At 41.6% G+C, this 14,297-nt stretch overlaps 1 protein-coding gene across 13 annotated transcripts in view; it reads right to left on the bottom strand.

The window, feature by feature from the left end:
• Positions 1 to 14,297, bottom strand: part of KLF12 (KLF transcription factor 12) — a 253,225-nt gene that overhangs the window by 76,379 nt on the left and 162,549 nt on the right. The window lies entirely within an intron of this gene.

Raw genomic sequence — 14,297 nt, 5'->3', positions numbered from 1 at the left:
TAATATAAGCATGCTGAAATTAATCTCGCTCCAGAACATCAGGGCACACAACACATCCACCTGCTCTGGCTGGACAGTATCACTTGCACTGAGCTTCCCAAACCAAGTGCCAGGAGGGCAAAGTCATCCAGTGGTGCCACAGTTGGGTGCAAGCACTTCCAGCGCATAGAGGTGTGTGTGAATTCACAGAGGCTGTGCCAGCACACTTGGTGGTACTGAAATGAAACTGCACACGCAACATCCAACAAAACCTCAGTTTACTCTCGAGTGAGTTACTCTGCCTGTCTTCAGAAGGTGAAAGAAAAGGGCTGCATCTGCTTTGTGCAACACAGAACACTGAAGAATACATTCTACAGCAAAATTTCAGGAGCAACCTCTAATTTTGAGTGTTCATCATGGGATACCAGGATCGAATTCATGTCCTTCCATTCAAATAAAATTTAGGAATCTAAAACCCCAGCTGTCCTGATTTCTGACACAATTCAACATCAATGTGAAGGATCCTTTACCTCTGAAGGATCCAACACCTCTGAAGGATCCTTCATTCCACATTACATGTGTAACTTCACACTGGCAACCAAGATTCAGATGACTGATATTGGGGGGGCCTAGCCAAATTTTTTTTGGAAAGTCATGTAGTCTCAGGTCTTACAAACACCTAAAGATCAGAAAATGCAGGACTGTTTTATCCATCCATAGCTCACAGTATGCACACTCTATGGCAGTCGAGTAAGTGCCCCGGCGCTGGCAATGGCAGCTGCAGTGGCCTCGGTGCAGAGTGGCTGGGGCTGCCCTGGGCAGGACACAGCTGGTTCCACCTGCTCCACCCAATCCCGTGCAGGACACGGCTGAGCCCCACAGCCACAGTGAGGGTGTCTCAGGGAAAACAGGTTTAAGAAAAGGCAAAACCAACTGGCAAAGTGTGGAGCAACGAAAAAAATGTGTGAGAAATGCTTTATGTTGAGGGTGGCAGGGAATGGGAACAGGCTGCCCAGCAGGGTCATGGAGTGTCTCTCTCTGGAGACATTCAAAATTCATCCCAACACACTCCTGTGTAATAGTCTCCAGGTGACTCAACCCTAACAATTCTGTGATTCTGTGAAACAGCTCTGCAGGCACCAATGTGAGAGGAGATGGAGGGGAGGACATTCTTCACACTGGGGCAGAGGTTCCCCTGAAGCCGCTGGAGGTGACCATTGGAGACCAGGCTGTCCTGATGAGAACTGCTATTTATAGGGAACCCACAGTGGAGGGAGGGAACACTGTGAGGAGGAAGAGCAGCAGAGAGGAACCACTATTGACTAACCACAGCCCCCAATCCCTATTCCCTGTGCCCCTGGGATGGGGGAGGGAGAAGAGCTGGGAATCACAGAGTACAGTTGAGCCCTGGAAAAGGGTGTTGACGGTGTTGGTTCTCACCAACCTAACCTACTTTTTATCAGCAATAAATTAATTTTCCCCACACTGAGTCCTCTTTGCCTGTAATGGTAATTGGTAAGTGATCTCCTTGTCTTTATCTTGATCCCCAAGCTCTTGTACTTTATCTTCTCCACTGTTCTGTTGATGAGGGGGAGTATGGAAGCAGCTGGGGGTGTGTCTGGCAGACAGTCAAAATTAACCCATCAGAGTCAGGTTTTGTGCCAAAAAAAGACAGAAAAGGAGAAGAGAGCAAAAGGCAGGTGACCTGCCTTCCCTCTTATGCTGGTTGATGCCCTGCAAAGGGAAGAAAGCACAGTTCGCATATGGGGAGAGGGATGAAACCAAGAAATGGGCATAGGGGGGAAATATAGGCACAAGTGTGACTTGGGATAGTGCTCAGAGGAAGTGGGGGTTGCTTGTGTCAGGGCACGGACACATAGACAAACTTCAGAAGTGATGTAGAAAAGACACATTCCTTCTTATTCATGAAATACCACACAGGATTAGTAACTGCTGAGAGACAACTGAAGGCAGCTGGAGTACAGAGCAAAACTGAAGAGATGCCTGACCCTGCAAAGGAGGCACAGGAAGGGGAAAGACAGGCAGAGATTTGTGTGAAAATGTATTTTTTTTTGTCAGGTGAAATAGGGGAATTCACAGGTATTTATTTAAAGACCCAACTGTTGCAGTTTGATGGCTTGTGCTCTCCTGTACTGCAGTGTCAGAGACAGGACACTTTCTGGGTCTTGCAACATGATTTTTGAGAAAGGTATTCATTCCTACTGAATTCTGGCTAGCCGTGAACCTGGACAACAGGCAACACAGGCTCCCTTTGGAGACCATGAACAGTTCAGTGGGCCCACAGCTAGGAAGCAGGCCCATTTCCCATTTTGCCATCTTTCTTATGTTAGTGTTCACTGACTCTGGAAAAGGGACTGAGTTACAATGAAAAATGGGAGGGCTGTAGATACTTCAGGAGCTGTGCAGCCCTAACAGTAGCACTGATGGATAGCTGGGCTCTTGAAAAGAAAGTGCTCCACAAATGAAGGATGAATTGAGGGAAAGTTGGTCTTAAATATAATTTATGTCTCAGCTTCGAATCACTTCTGAGTAAAAGACCCGTGAGTGACTATAAACTACCCTTCAGCTGCATTTTTTTTTTATGTTAAAGAACTTCATAAAGAAAATACTATTAAAATGTATTCAGTAAGTTGATGGAACAACCTGTTCTGGAATCACAGTGCATTTGCAGTTGCACAGTACTATTTCTATTAACACAGTTTAGGTGCTTCAGTAATGCTGGTTACATTTGGACTGCTTATTATTTTTTAATGTATGGTAAATTAAACACCTTTTGCTTATCAAAGCAAAGACTGTTGACAATGAACAATGCCCTACATGAGACAAACAGAGCAACTTGGAAATTGTTCCAAACATTTAATTGTTTTAGGCAGAAAAAGCACCATTTTGACTGTGCTTCTTAAAATCATGGCTTACACATCATGATATTCAGTAAGGAGCTGAGCAGTAGGGATAATCTACTATTTGATTTAAGAGCAACTGAACCACCTAGTCACCTGATTTAGCCCCAGAAAACTGGAAAGAAGTGCTACTTCTGCCTTGTTCTGTAATGTTCCTTCTTAAAACCAGGAACTTATTATTACATATTTCATTAATACTTCATTCTTTTCATAGAATCATAGAAAGGCTTGGGTTTGAAGTGGCCTTCAGATATTCTAGTTCCAAGCCCACTGCTGTTCACAGGGACACGTTCCACTAGGTCAGGTTGCTCAGGGCTCCACTCAGCCTGGCCTTGAAAACGTCCAGGGATGGGGAATCCATAACTTCTCTAGACAACCTGTTCTAATGTCTCACCACCCTCTAAGTAAATTTTTTTTCTTTGAAGTAAATCTTATTACAAAAAGTTGCTTGTATCTGCCCAATGTTTAAATGCACTACAGTGGACACATTTGTGAAAGCTAACTGTTAGTCAAAAAAATGAACAATTTTAATAAAAAACTATGTTTACTGTGGTTTAATCTGACTGGCACTACAGTGGAAGTTTTAGGTAGCTAGCTAAACTAAGCCTAACTTGTAATGATGAAAATTGTTACATAATTTAGACTGTGACACAGTTATACACCAATTCTGATCACTTAAGCATGAATACACATACATAAAAACAGACGGTATAAATGCATGAAAAATCTTACATACTTTTCTTCCTTGTAAGACATATTGTTTCATTATTATTGCAGATTACTGGCTCTTAAAATAGTATTGAGACTCCTATGACATTTCGTGTTGGTTCTAGATCACTAGAGAAAGGTGCTAGGATGAAAACTCTCAAATGCCTTCTTTTACTTTCTGCTCGGTAAGTTCTACTGCCCATACTCCTAACACAGCTACAAGGCTACCAATGGTCTTGTACTTTTGCACATAGGGATAATTTGGCACAATGGCCACAGTTTGCCTGATCAAACACCAATGTTTGAGCACACCATGATGTGCTGCAACACACAAGCATGGTGAGGACAAAAGGCAAATTCATCAGTGGGCAAATTCAAAGGCAAGCAATTCAAGGACATTTTCTGTTATATTTTTGCAGGGAACCTAACTAAAGATTGTAATGAAATAAGACAATGATCTAGGGATTATTCCTTTTTTTTATGTCAGCCCACATAGACACTCTTTTTGTCTCCCTCTCTATTTGTCACTTCTTTTCAGCTTGCAGAATTGGGTGGCCGAGGCGCTGGGAAACTGAGGTGACTAACTGGGAGGCTGAATTTTGCTGCTGCCAGGTAGTATAAATGGCCCCGTTTTCTCATCAGCATGGCTGCAGCTGCCAGGGGGAAAATAGCCTTTAAAGCTATTCTCCTCCCTGAAATGAGCCATGTGAATAATCAACTGGCCAAAAGCCTAACAGATATCTCCTCCTCACCGCTCACTGCGGCATGCAAACAGCAGCACGGGATTTTTATACATTAAGAGTTCATGACTCCTACTTACGTCAACAGCTTTGACTTTCTCTTGGACATCTAAGAACAACTGTGGAACTGCTGGCACCAAGGTTTATAAATACTAGCCTCAGCTCATAAACACTGAATTAAAAGTAATTACTGGCCTAATGAACATCAAACGGGAAAGAAGAAGAGTTGTAGGCAAGAGATAATTTAGCAAATGAGATAAAAAAATGCAGGACAAGTGAGTGATGGAATGCAACTGGCAAGCAAGGTTGAGGGCAGCCCACAAAACATGCCAGTGCATTTTAACCTCCCTTCATGTTCTACCTTGCTCTAACAACTAAGCCTTTGCTTGATATTAGGGCCATGGGTCCAGCAGGGACTCATCTGGGTCACTGACTCGAGTCCTCCTTATAACACAGGCAGGCACATTTAATTAATAAATCCAAGCCCTAAACCTGCACTGGTTTTCTTGCCCTTGCTATTCCTCTTGAGAGGCAAGATTTGTCCACAGAGCTATCTGATGGTTTTGTGAAGGGTGAATGAGGTTAAGGCAAGGCAAGCAAAAAGACACGAGCCAGAGACTGCTTTCGTGGGACAAAGGTGCCATTGAATGAGTGCACAGGAGCTACAGAACCAAGTTGTTAGCTCTCCGTGCTGAATAGACTGGTGAGCCAGGGGACTTATTTAAGAATGTCTGCAAGTGCTGAAGGTTGCAAGCCACCACGCTGCTGTTAGCCTCAAGAAACAATGATCCTTTTTTGCTGCAGAAAGTACAGCACTTACATACATATATACATACATATATGCAAGCACTTCTCAATTCTCCCTTTGCCAAACTGTAACAAAAAGGAGTTTCCCTTTGGGCAGTACAAGAGAATTCACTTTCTGCACTTGTTTTAAGGTAAGAGGTGCAAATGGGCCTCATGTAAGGCACATACCAGTCTGTAAATACTACAGAACTTAGTCTACCGTCTACCATCATTAATACTGTATCTGCCAGCTGTCAGTTGCCAGTAGGAAAAAGTCTGATCTGGATCAGATACAAGCTTGTTTCTATTTCTATGGAACTAAACAGTTCTTGGCTTTAAAATTTATTCTGGCTGTAGGGGTCAGACAATACCTTATTCTGCTTCTGAGGGCAAAATTGCCTGTTCTACAGTGCTGGAAAAGATTTAAACTTGCACAGCAGCTTTCTAATGAGCACTGAATGAATTTGTGCTTTCTGGCACATGGCTCTATCGGTTTTCACATGGTACAGGATTAGCCATGTTATGGTAGCAAAGCCTCTGGGAAGGATCCAGCCTGTTGGTTGCTAAGGGCAGATGAACCCCTTGGAACAGGATGCAGCCTCTACCTTCCCAGGGGAGTAACCTGAGCACGCAGCCACACCATCATGGTATTTTTTTCCTTTTTCACTCTTTAAACTAATATTCCTGTCCATATTCTGGAAACTCTTGGGAAGAAGAGGACTGTGGATTTAAATCGCTTCAGGCTGACAAGAGCCCAGCATACCACCTCTCACTCCTCACGCACATTCTGCTGACATGAAGCTGTTAGGTAAATGCTGTCACCTTGTCTGTCATATCTGAGCTTCACCCGAGGATGCCTCTTTAACCTCTCTGTTTCTTTCCAGGGATTAATTAGGGATACACACCTCAACTATTCTGATCTGGTCAGACAAAGCCAAGTGCTATCAGAAATCCTGCAGTTGGATGCCTGTAGGTGTCATGAAAAGGGTCAGACACCACCACACTGCTGTCACCACTGGCAGTTTTCAGTTAACTACTTTAGTCAAATTTCCTGTGAGTGAAAGGGATGAAAACTCAACCCCTCAGTAGGCTTATGAAGACTCACTAGAAGCAATTTCATCTCTACATACTATCTTTGATTTAAAGGCAAATATAAGCCCCTTGGGCTAAAGATGAATGAAATATTGAAAAGCAGGAGAAAACTAAATAACCATCAGGAGTTTTGCCTCTCTTTATAGCTATGCCACGTGGTAATTAACTGATGTCAAAATGACTCATTATGAGATGATGCTTGCTGGTGTGAAAGGAGAAAGAGAAAATTTCAGCATTCTGAAATACTTAAGCCTTTGGCTCACTTCAGCTTAAAACCTCAGTTTTATTCTCTGCTAGTAACTTTGTAAACATACATACACCTAGTTCTGCTGATAAACCACACCACAATAACGACTGAATAATGCTTAGTTGCTCTCTTAATTAAAAATCTATTTCTGCTTTTTGAAAGGATTTTCAAATTCACAGTTCATTTGCTTTTGTTTCACATATAAACTCCCCACCCTGCTTTCTCTGAAAGATGCCTTATGAAATTGCTAATCAAAATGATTCTTCATGACAGGATTTCTTTTTCTTCATGATGGTCCTGGCATCCACCCACTAAGACCTGCCAGACAGAAGCAGGATTACATGGCAGGCTAACACCAAGACCTGTGCTAGGTGAGCTGACAGCCTGGATCGTGGGGAGGCCCCTCTGGCCTTGCCAGTTCTGATTCATGCCTGGGTGATGTGTTTACTCTCAGAAACATATGCACAGGTTTTTATTGTGATGCAAATTTTAACGAAGCAGAAATAAGAGTTGCCTCAAATAGGCCAGAAAGAGTCATGGTTGCTGTTTCTTAGAAACTCTTTTCCAGTGGCTTTCAGTGCATGCTGCCATACAATAGGTTAAAGAATATCTTTATTTGTAAGCAATGCTGCTTTCCACTTGCTTTCATTAGGAATGGAAAACCAAATATTACCCTACTCCAAAATTAACATCTAGAAGAATCTCATTCATACTGCTCTTACACATGTGTGTGTCCCTGTGTCTGCAGAGCCTGAAGGATTGAAGAAACAAAGTGACATTTGCTGCCAAACTTCTAGAAGGATGGTAATGGAAAATATGGCTAAGAAAACTGTATGGCACTCATGTTGTAGCACAATACACTATTAATCTGCCAGTATCAGAAACACTGCAAAAAGAACAAGAAAACATCTTGGGTTGATCCTAATAATAACAATAATTGGCCACTCACAACAACCCCAAGACCCAACAATACCTAACAGTATGTTGCCACCAGCTCTCATCCCCTCTCAGAGCCCTGAACCTCAGGAGCTAGGTGACACTGCAGGGGAGGGAAGTGCCGCTGTCTTCTGGTACCTGCACTGCAAAACCAACCACCCCAACCCTCCCACACAGCCAACCAGAGTGAGATGGGTGCCTTCAGGGGGTGCTGAGCATGCTTGCCTCCATGGACTGCATGGGAAATTCAGCAGTGTGAGTACCCCTCTCTCCTCTTGCTGGGTGCTGGGGCACCAGCCCTGGCAGAGGAAAGGGGCTCTGTGGCCCCTTGAGCCACTGTGGACCTGCTCCTTGGTGGGAAGAGGAGGACAGTAGCCTTTGTCACACAATTCTGCAATGTCTTGGTTTCCTGGGAAAGGAGCAAAAGTGTCTAGGGGGGGGGGGGTCTCAGGAAGTGTCTGAAGATGGGACAATGACAACAGCACTGTGCAGGCTTGATCGTTTCCACTTTCTTCCCACCTGCCACTGTCAACTTAATATCCAAATGGCTCCTCAGTCCCCAGCAGTAATGCTAAAGAAAACATTCTTTGGCCCCAGGGGGCAAATGTGGAGAAGCAATTCACAAGGGGACAGAGTAATCATATTAAAACTAATCATCTGCCAACAATTATGAACACTGCTGTGTCTAAACCATAAGTCTGGACTCTAAGTTTGAATAGTTCAGTACCTGAAATACTGCAAGAAGGAAACTGCTGGCCAACAGCAACTTGTTTGGCTCTTAAACTGAAACTGAAATGCCTCTGATAAAAAAATCGTACCTGGGTGGATCAAACACCAAGCAGAGAGACCAACTCATCTCCATTGTTCTTGTAAAATAGGTTTTACAACTGTTCAAGCCCAGCTTGATGTTTGAAGCAACTGAACATCCCCCTTCTTGGAAATGTTTTTAGAGGAGACCAGCATAGAGTTGCCCAGCAGAACGGCAAAAGAGAATGTAATAGACACCACTACATGTTTTTAGTGGTGGAGGCAACACTTCTGGATGCAGATGTACAGCAGCTATTTCAAATTATGACCTCAGAGATTAAGTGTACTCCTCAGGTTTATTTAATGTGTTTTAGGAAACAGAATCCTGTCTTTACAGACCTAACAAATGCATGTGAATGACAGTATTCATGATTTCCTCCATCTAAGCTGGTCTATACTATATGAAGCACATACACAGCATTGTTCTTCCTATTTAAAGTTCATTATAAATGATTTATGCATTGGAAGAACGCTCTGAGCGCACCTATCAGATTTTCAATCAAGACAGCTTGGTGCCTAGCAGGGGCAGTAGAATTGGTCAATTTATTTCATAAAACTTTATGTACAAAGCAACAGTATCCATGAAGGTAATGGTCAGAATATAGAGTCTACAGGGGTAATTTTTATTACAATTTATAGCAAGATTACCCATACTCCACAGTTTTCAGATTTTATTGAGATTTTATGAGACTATATGGGTAGAGCAGTAAACTGCACCTAGCATAGCTATGGTTCACAGAGAACGGGAATTGGCACTGAAAGCACAGTGTAACTAATTTACCACAGAATATTAATTGCTATTATCCAATCAAAGGCAATACTTAAAATCATTTCAATAGTCAAATAATTTGCCATAAACCTGTAGAAGAATAGCTGTATAGAGAAACATAGAGGTGAGAGTGATTGCATGGATGTAATATATGCACATGTTTAAGTGTCTCTGTCATTGGGTTGTATACATAAACATGCAAAACCTTTTTTTAAACAAAGGGCTTTTCTCTTTCTAAGCTATTTCAATGCCACAAGACCTCATCTACACAAAAAAAGAAACTACTAGGACTACTAAGATTTGTATCTTGCTGAGCATCCAGTATACAATTACTCTATCACCAAAAGTAAATAGGAAAACAAACAAGGACTGAATACATTTAATAAAATATTGCAAAGCCACTACACAATGGTAGCAGACTGCAACTTACACACTGCAACAGTCCAGAGAAATTTTAGACAACAGGAAGTTTCCAGCACATTGGTCCAAGGCACAATAAAACCCCAAGACAGAGATAAAATAAATGAGAAGTTTTAGGCACATGTTTCTGCTGGCTCCAAATTTGGGATACAAGCACCAGATCAAAGCTCAGCTCTGGTGAGACTAAATCACTGAAGGACTAGAAGCATTCTTGGAGTGGAAGACAAGGAATTAACACCTTCCAAAAGATGCACGGACTCAGGATGTAACAAAATGGATTTCCTCATCCTGCTGATGCTGGTCTTGGCAAATAAAGTCAGAATATGCATCTACCTCATTCCCTTCCCCAAACCTGCTCTTAAGTTAAAAACATGCATGATGTTAAATCCACTGCTGAATAATCTTAAAAGACCATGTGCTTCTATAGAGGAGAAACCTAAGCTTGTCACTAGTAAGTCACCAGAAATAGGACTTTACTGGAGATTTAAGTAGAAGACTGTTCATGGAACTCTCCATAGTTAACTTAATTCATTTTGTCTTAAATCAACCTCCTTCAGAGTTTCAAATACCACAGTGTATCTTTAACCCTGTATTTTAATTCTCCATTCTGGTAAGAATTACTATTTACTCGAGTTCTTAAATATATGCACCATCTTCAGGAACACAGGCCCCACCCTGAACACAGCCTCTTCTCTGTCCAATTCTCTTCCTGCTCAGCCACTGCCAACCTGCCTCTCCTTTCCAAGAACCACTAATGTTTCTTCCAGCTGAACCAAGAAAACAGTGGGGGAGAGATTCATTCTAGGGGGCAGTAGGGTGGAGGTGGGCAGGCTGGAATACACAGCTACAAAGGAGTTTTCTCCATAACAACCAAAAAATTTGCAGCTAAAGTAGAAACACAGCCTCAATGCTCAAATCCAAGACAACCATCTACTAAAACGCAGAAAGGATAATCACTTCACATGAAATAAAAAAGGCAACACTGCTGGTTTTAATTAACTCTCTTCCATAGCATAATTTATACAGACAGACCACATAATCTGACCCTTAAACATATTGGAACAGTTCTGTTAATTCCTAACTTTGTACTACAAATTACATTTACTTCTGTGGAATAAACTTTACAGTAGACAGAAACAACAGGCTGTACTTTAAGAAAAACAACATGGGCAGTGGATAATGTAACCATGTGGTAGTACCTGTTTGAAGTCACAGAAAAATCTGCAGCAAAAGGTACAGCATTTACTACTTATTAATATACCCACAGTGAGCAATATGGCATGCGCAAACTGTAAAAAGAAACAACCTGTGTATTTCTGCCAGGTCTATATACAGATACAACATAAAAATAGTCCAAGCCCATGTCATTACAGCTGTTTATGTACATGGGAAGCAAACAGAGTTTGGCTGGCAAATTTAAATTTATAATGTTCTGACTACTGGATTTTGCAAGTGCTTGTGACTTCTGAAAATTAAAAAACCTCTAAGAATGAGAATCCATAATTTTGAACCCAAATCCCCAGAAATATGAGTGTTGCTCAGGTCCTTGATTCACCACCATCAGGAAGGAGCCTCTTCTAAAAGTCTCTCCAATGAATGGAGTAACTCTTCTGAACTACAAAAATCAGTTTTTAAGGACATTATATTTGGCAAAACCTGCTGCTAGAGGGACGTGGCTTGCTAGTAGTATTCATAGGTATCTTCTGAAAGCAAAGGACAGGGGTCCAAATCGGACTTGAAGTTCATGGCACAGAAACACTGAGGTTCTACAGTTTTTCACACAGACACACACACATACACGAAAAACAAAAGTTGGAATTTTTCAACATACAAAATGCTGCATTTTTTTTCTCTATGCTGTGTCTCTGGAAAAGTGGCATAGTTTTTTTTCTTGAAACTTTCCTCCAAAAGGAAGAAAAAAAATAAAAACCACAGTTTGCAGCATATATGCAGCATGGAAAATGATAGTTTAAATGTAACATAAAGACAGACTTTGAGCAGCTGAAGATTGGGGTTTAAGGAAAACCATCAGGCAATCTTATCTACAGGTGCTGCTACACACTGTGCTTCTAATTACCTTTTAGCAATCCTCACCTTTGCTGAACAAGGAGAAAAAAAGGCAAGGAAAGAGTTTTTCATGTGACTTTAATGCTCTTTCATGGAATATTTTAATATACAATAATGTCTAGTCACCATCACCTAATCCATGCAGAAAAAAATCTCCAAGTACTTTTTAAGGTTGTGCTTGACACAAGCAGTGCTCTCTGAAGGAAGTAAACTTTGTCTCTTTGCCATGTTGTAGGGGTGGCAGAGGGTACAGCCCTGCGCCCTGATGCCCACAGGGATTGTGCCTGGCTCCCTTCCCCTCCACACCTGACAGCCCTAACACATCCCTATGCTTTGTGCACATGAAAGAATGAGAACAGTAGGTTGTAGCGGACAACTTGCACAGCTGGGCTGGTGCTGTGGTGGCAGCAGCAGAGAGACACCTCCCCCACCCCACACTCCTTCCCCCACTCTGGGGACCTCTCTGGAATGTCTCCTCCCCACTGGCTGTATCAGGGCAGGAAGGTCCAGGGTCAGCAGGGGAGGCCACACACAACTGTGTGCATGTGTGTGCGCACATATGTAATTGTTGTGGGACTACAATTGTGTTAGGAACTTGTAGGACCTAGGCACGATTTTGTACATGGCTGTTTACATATGTTTATATATGTAACATACCTACTGTTACAGTACCGATGTTGCACATACCGTCCACTAATTACCCTCTAATTGGGTGCTAATAACTTCCTAAAAACGCTTCAATACTGGTTTTGATTTAGACTAGGTTTGTATCCCACCAAAAGCAGCATTCTGACAATAAGGCTGCTTTTGCAGCATCACAGCTCCATCTCCTGTTGCCTGCCTTGGGGTGTAGCATGTGGCACAGGAGCCCATGGGATGCTGCTGGCAGCTTGTGTATGCAAGAGCTATTTCTCTTCAAAACCATGCAAAACCTTGCAAGTGAAAAAAAATGGGGTAGAAGAGACAGGACAGACAGCAGAAATGAGCAGCAAATTGGGAAGCACAAAAGGAGATCTGAGACTCTCCTGAAGGATGGTGAGACAAAGAATGCCAGGCTGAATGACACCATGGAGAAGTATGCTTAGTGGCAGAGAAGGAGATGACAACATAGGTTAGCAATATTAACAGATAAGGAGGGGAAGATGAAGCAGAGCTGCTGAAAATGGCACTCAGAGCAATCAGTAAGATGGGAAGGACTAGGAAAATATAGAAAAAGAAGGGGAAACAGAAGACAAGGTAACAATTTCCTGTGTTGGAGGAAAGAGAATTCAAACAGAACACAAAGAAATAAGTATTTGCTTGAACTGCCTAAAAAAGCAGACACCAGAACGACAGTTTTGTCTTGACAGAAAGGAGGACTGGAAAGCATTAGGGGAAGCAGAAAGCCACCTGAACAAAACACCTGGAGGCAGGATTAGAGGGATGGTGGCAGCCTGAGAAGGTTTTGCAATAAAATTAAAAATTAAATGGTTCTAGTCAAACCTGGAAAGAAGAGGAAAATTCAGCACAAGAAAAATAAAATTTGGAATAAGAAAGAAAACATTTTTCTCTGTATCCTGTTTCTTGCATTTTTCCCCCTCAGGCACCTAGAAATGTAGAAAAACTGGAGAGGTCTGAATTTAAGTCTGATGTATTTTTTATTAATTTTAGCATTTAAAAAAAATTGTTTGGGAAAGTGCCTAAGTCTCAATTGAGTGAAAAGGAATTTGACAGAGGCTAATGTAACATAGAACTTTTAAGTGCTTCCCAGCTGACACTCCTGGATCATCAGTGTGGTCTCTGAATTAGCACCAAAGCAGCAACACAGAGATTGCGTGACTAATGTGATCTGTGGATTGACTGTTTCAGAGTGTGCATGTTTTTGTTTCAGCAAATTATCAAGATTCACATAGAAGTTGAAAGTTGTGACTCTAGATGACTCCAAACTTGCATTTGTCCATCAGCTGGTAGAGGATTAGCAACTAATTCGACAGCCATGTCCTGTTAGGATCTGTGCATATTTGATTCTTGATTTCAGCACAAGAGCTGACCACTGAAGGGAATTTAGTCTGCACACATACAGAATTTATTTAATTGGTTAATTCACGCTGTATCTTTGCATTTTACTATTTGTATTGTTTTACATGAAAGAATGAAAAACACACTCCAGTAAAATTTGTACCTAGAGCATACTACCACCCATAATTCTTCTATTGTATTTATTCAAATTAACCTGAACATTTATATCAAAATAATCAGGGACAGCAAAATGGGTGCAATAGGGGAGAAAAAATAGTGATAAAGAACTGTTAATATCTTTTCTCTTCTTTTAAATTATACATTAATAGGTGTTGTGGGACTGGTTAATGACCTCTGTCAGTAATAGCACGAAGGCCACATTGTCAGGGCAGGTCAGAAGGCACAGAGTTCATGGGTAAAATCCCTACAGCACATTAAATTCTGGAATTTTGTTGATGAAACTGGGGTAGCAAAATTCCAGTTTTATGAGATCAGAAAATGCTTCCTATAGAGGAAACTACTACCAGAGCCAACTAGCACCTTTGGAAAGAAAACAAATGGGAAAATTTCTGGATGAGCTCAAGGTCAGGTGCAGCTTGAGGTTCCGAAAGCAAAATACAGATTAAAATTTTCCTTTCTCCTTTTTCTTTTTCCTTTTGGCAACATGGTGAAAAGTTCTGCATTTATTCATAATTTCTTGATATAATGGGACAAAGAGCTAAAATTACATCACTGTATGAAGAGTAATAAAACTTAAACCATCATTTTGGGGCTTAAAACTAAACTCAGGTCAACAATGAGTCAATTTCCTATGCCCAAGCCTATTG

Source organism: Pithys albifrons, chromosome 1 (assembly GCF_047495875.1).
Source record: "Pithys albifrons albifrons isolate INPA30051 chromosome 1, PitAlb_v1, whole genome shotgun sequence".
Classification (NCBI taxonomy): domain Eukaryota; kingdom Metazoa; phylum Chordata; class Aves; order Passeriformes; family Thamnophilidae; genus Pithys; species Pithys albifrons.
Note: the sequence above shows the minus strand (reverse complement) of the source record. Positions and strands in the feature narration are given on the sequence as shown.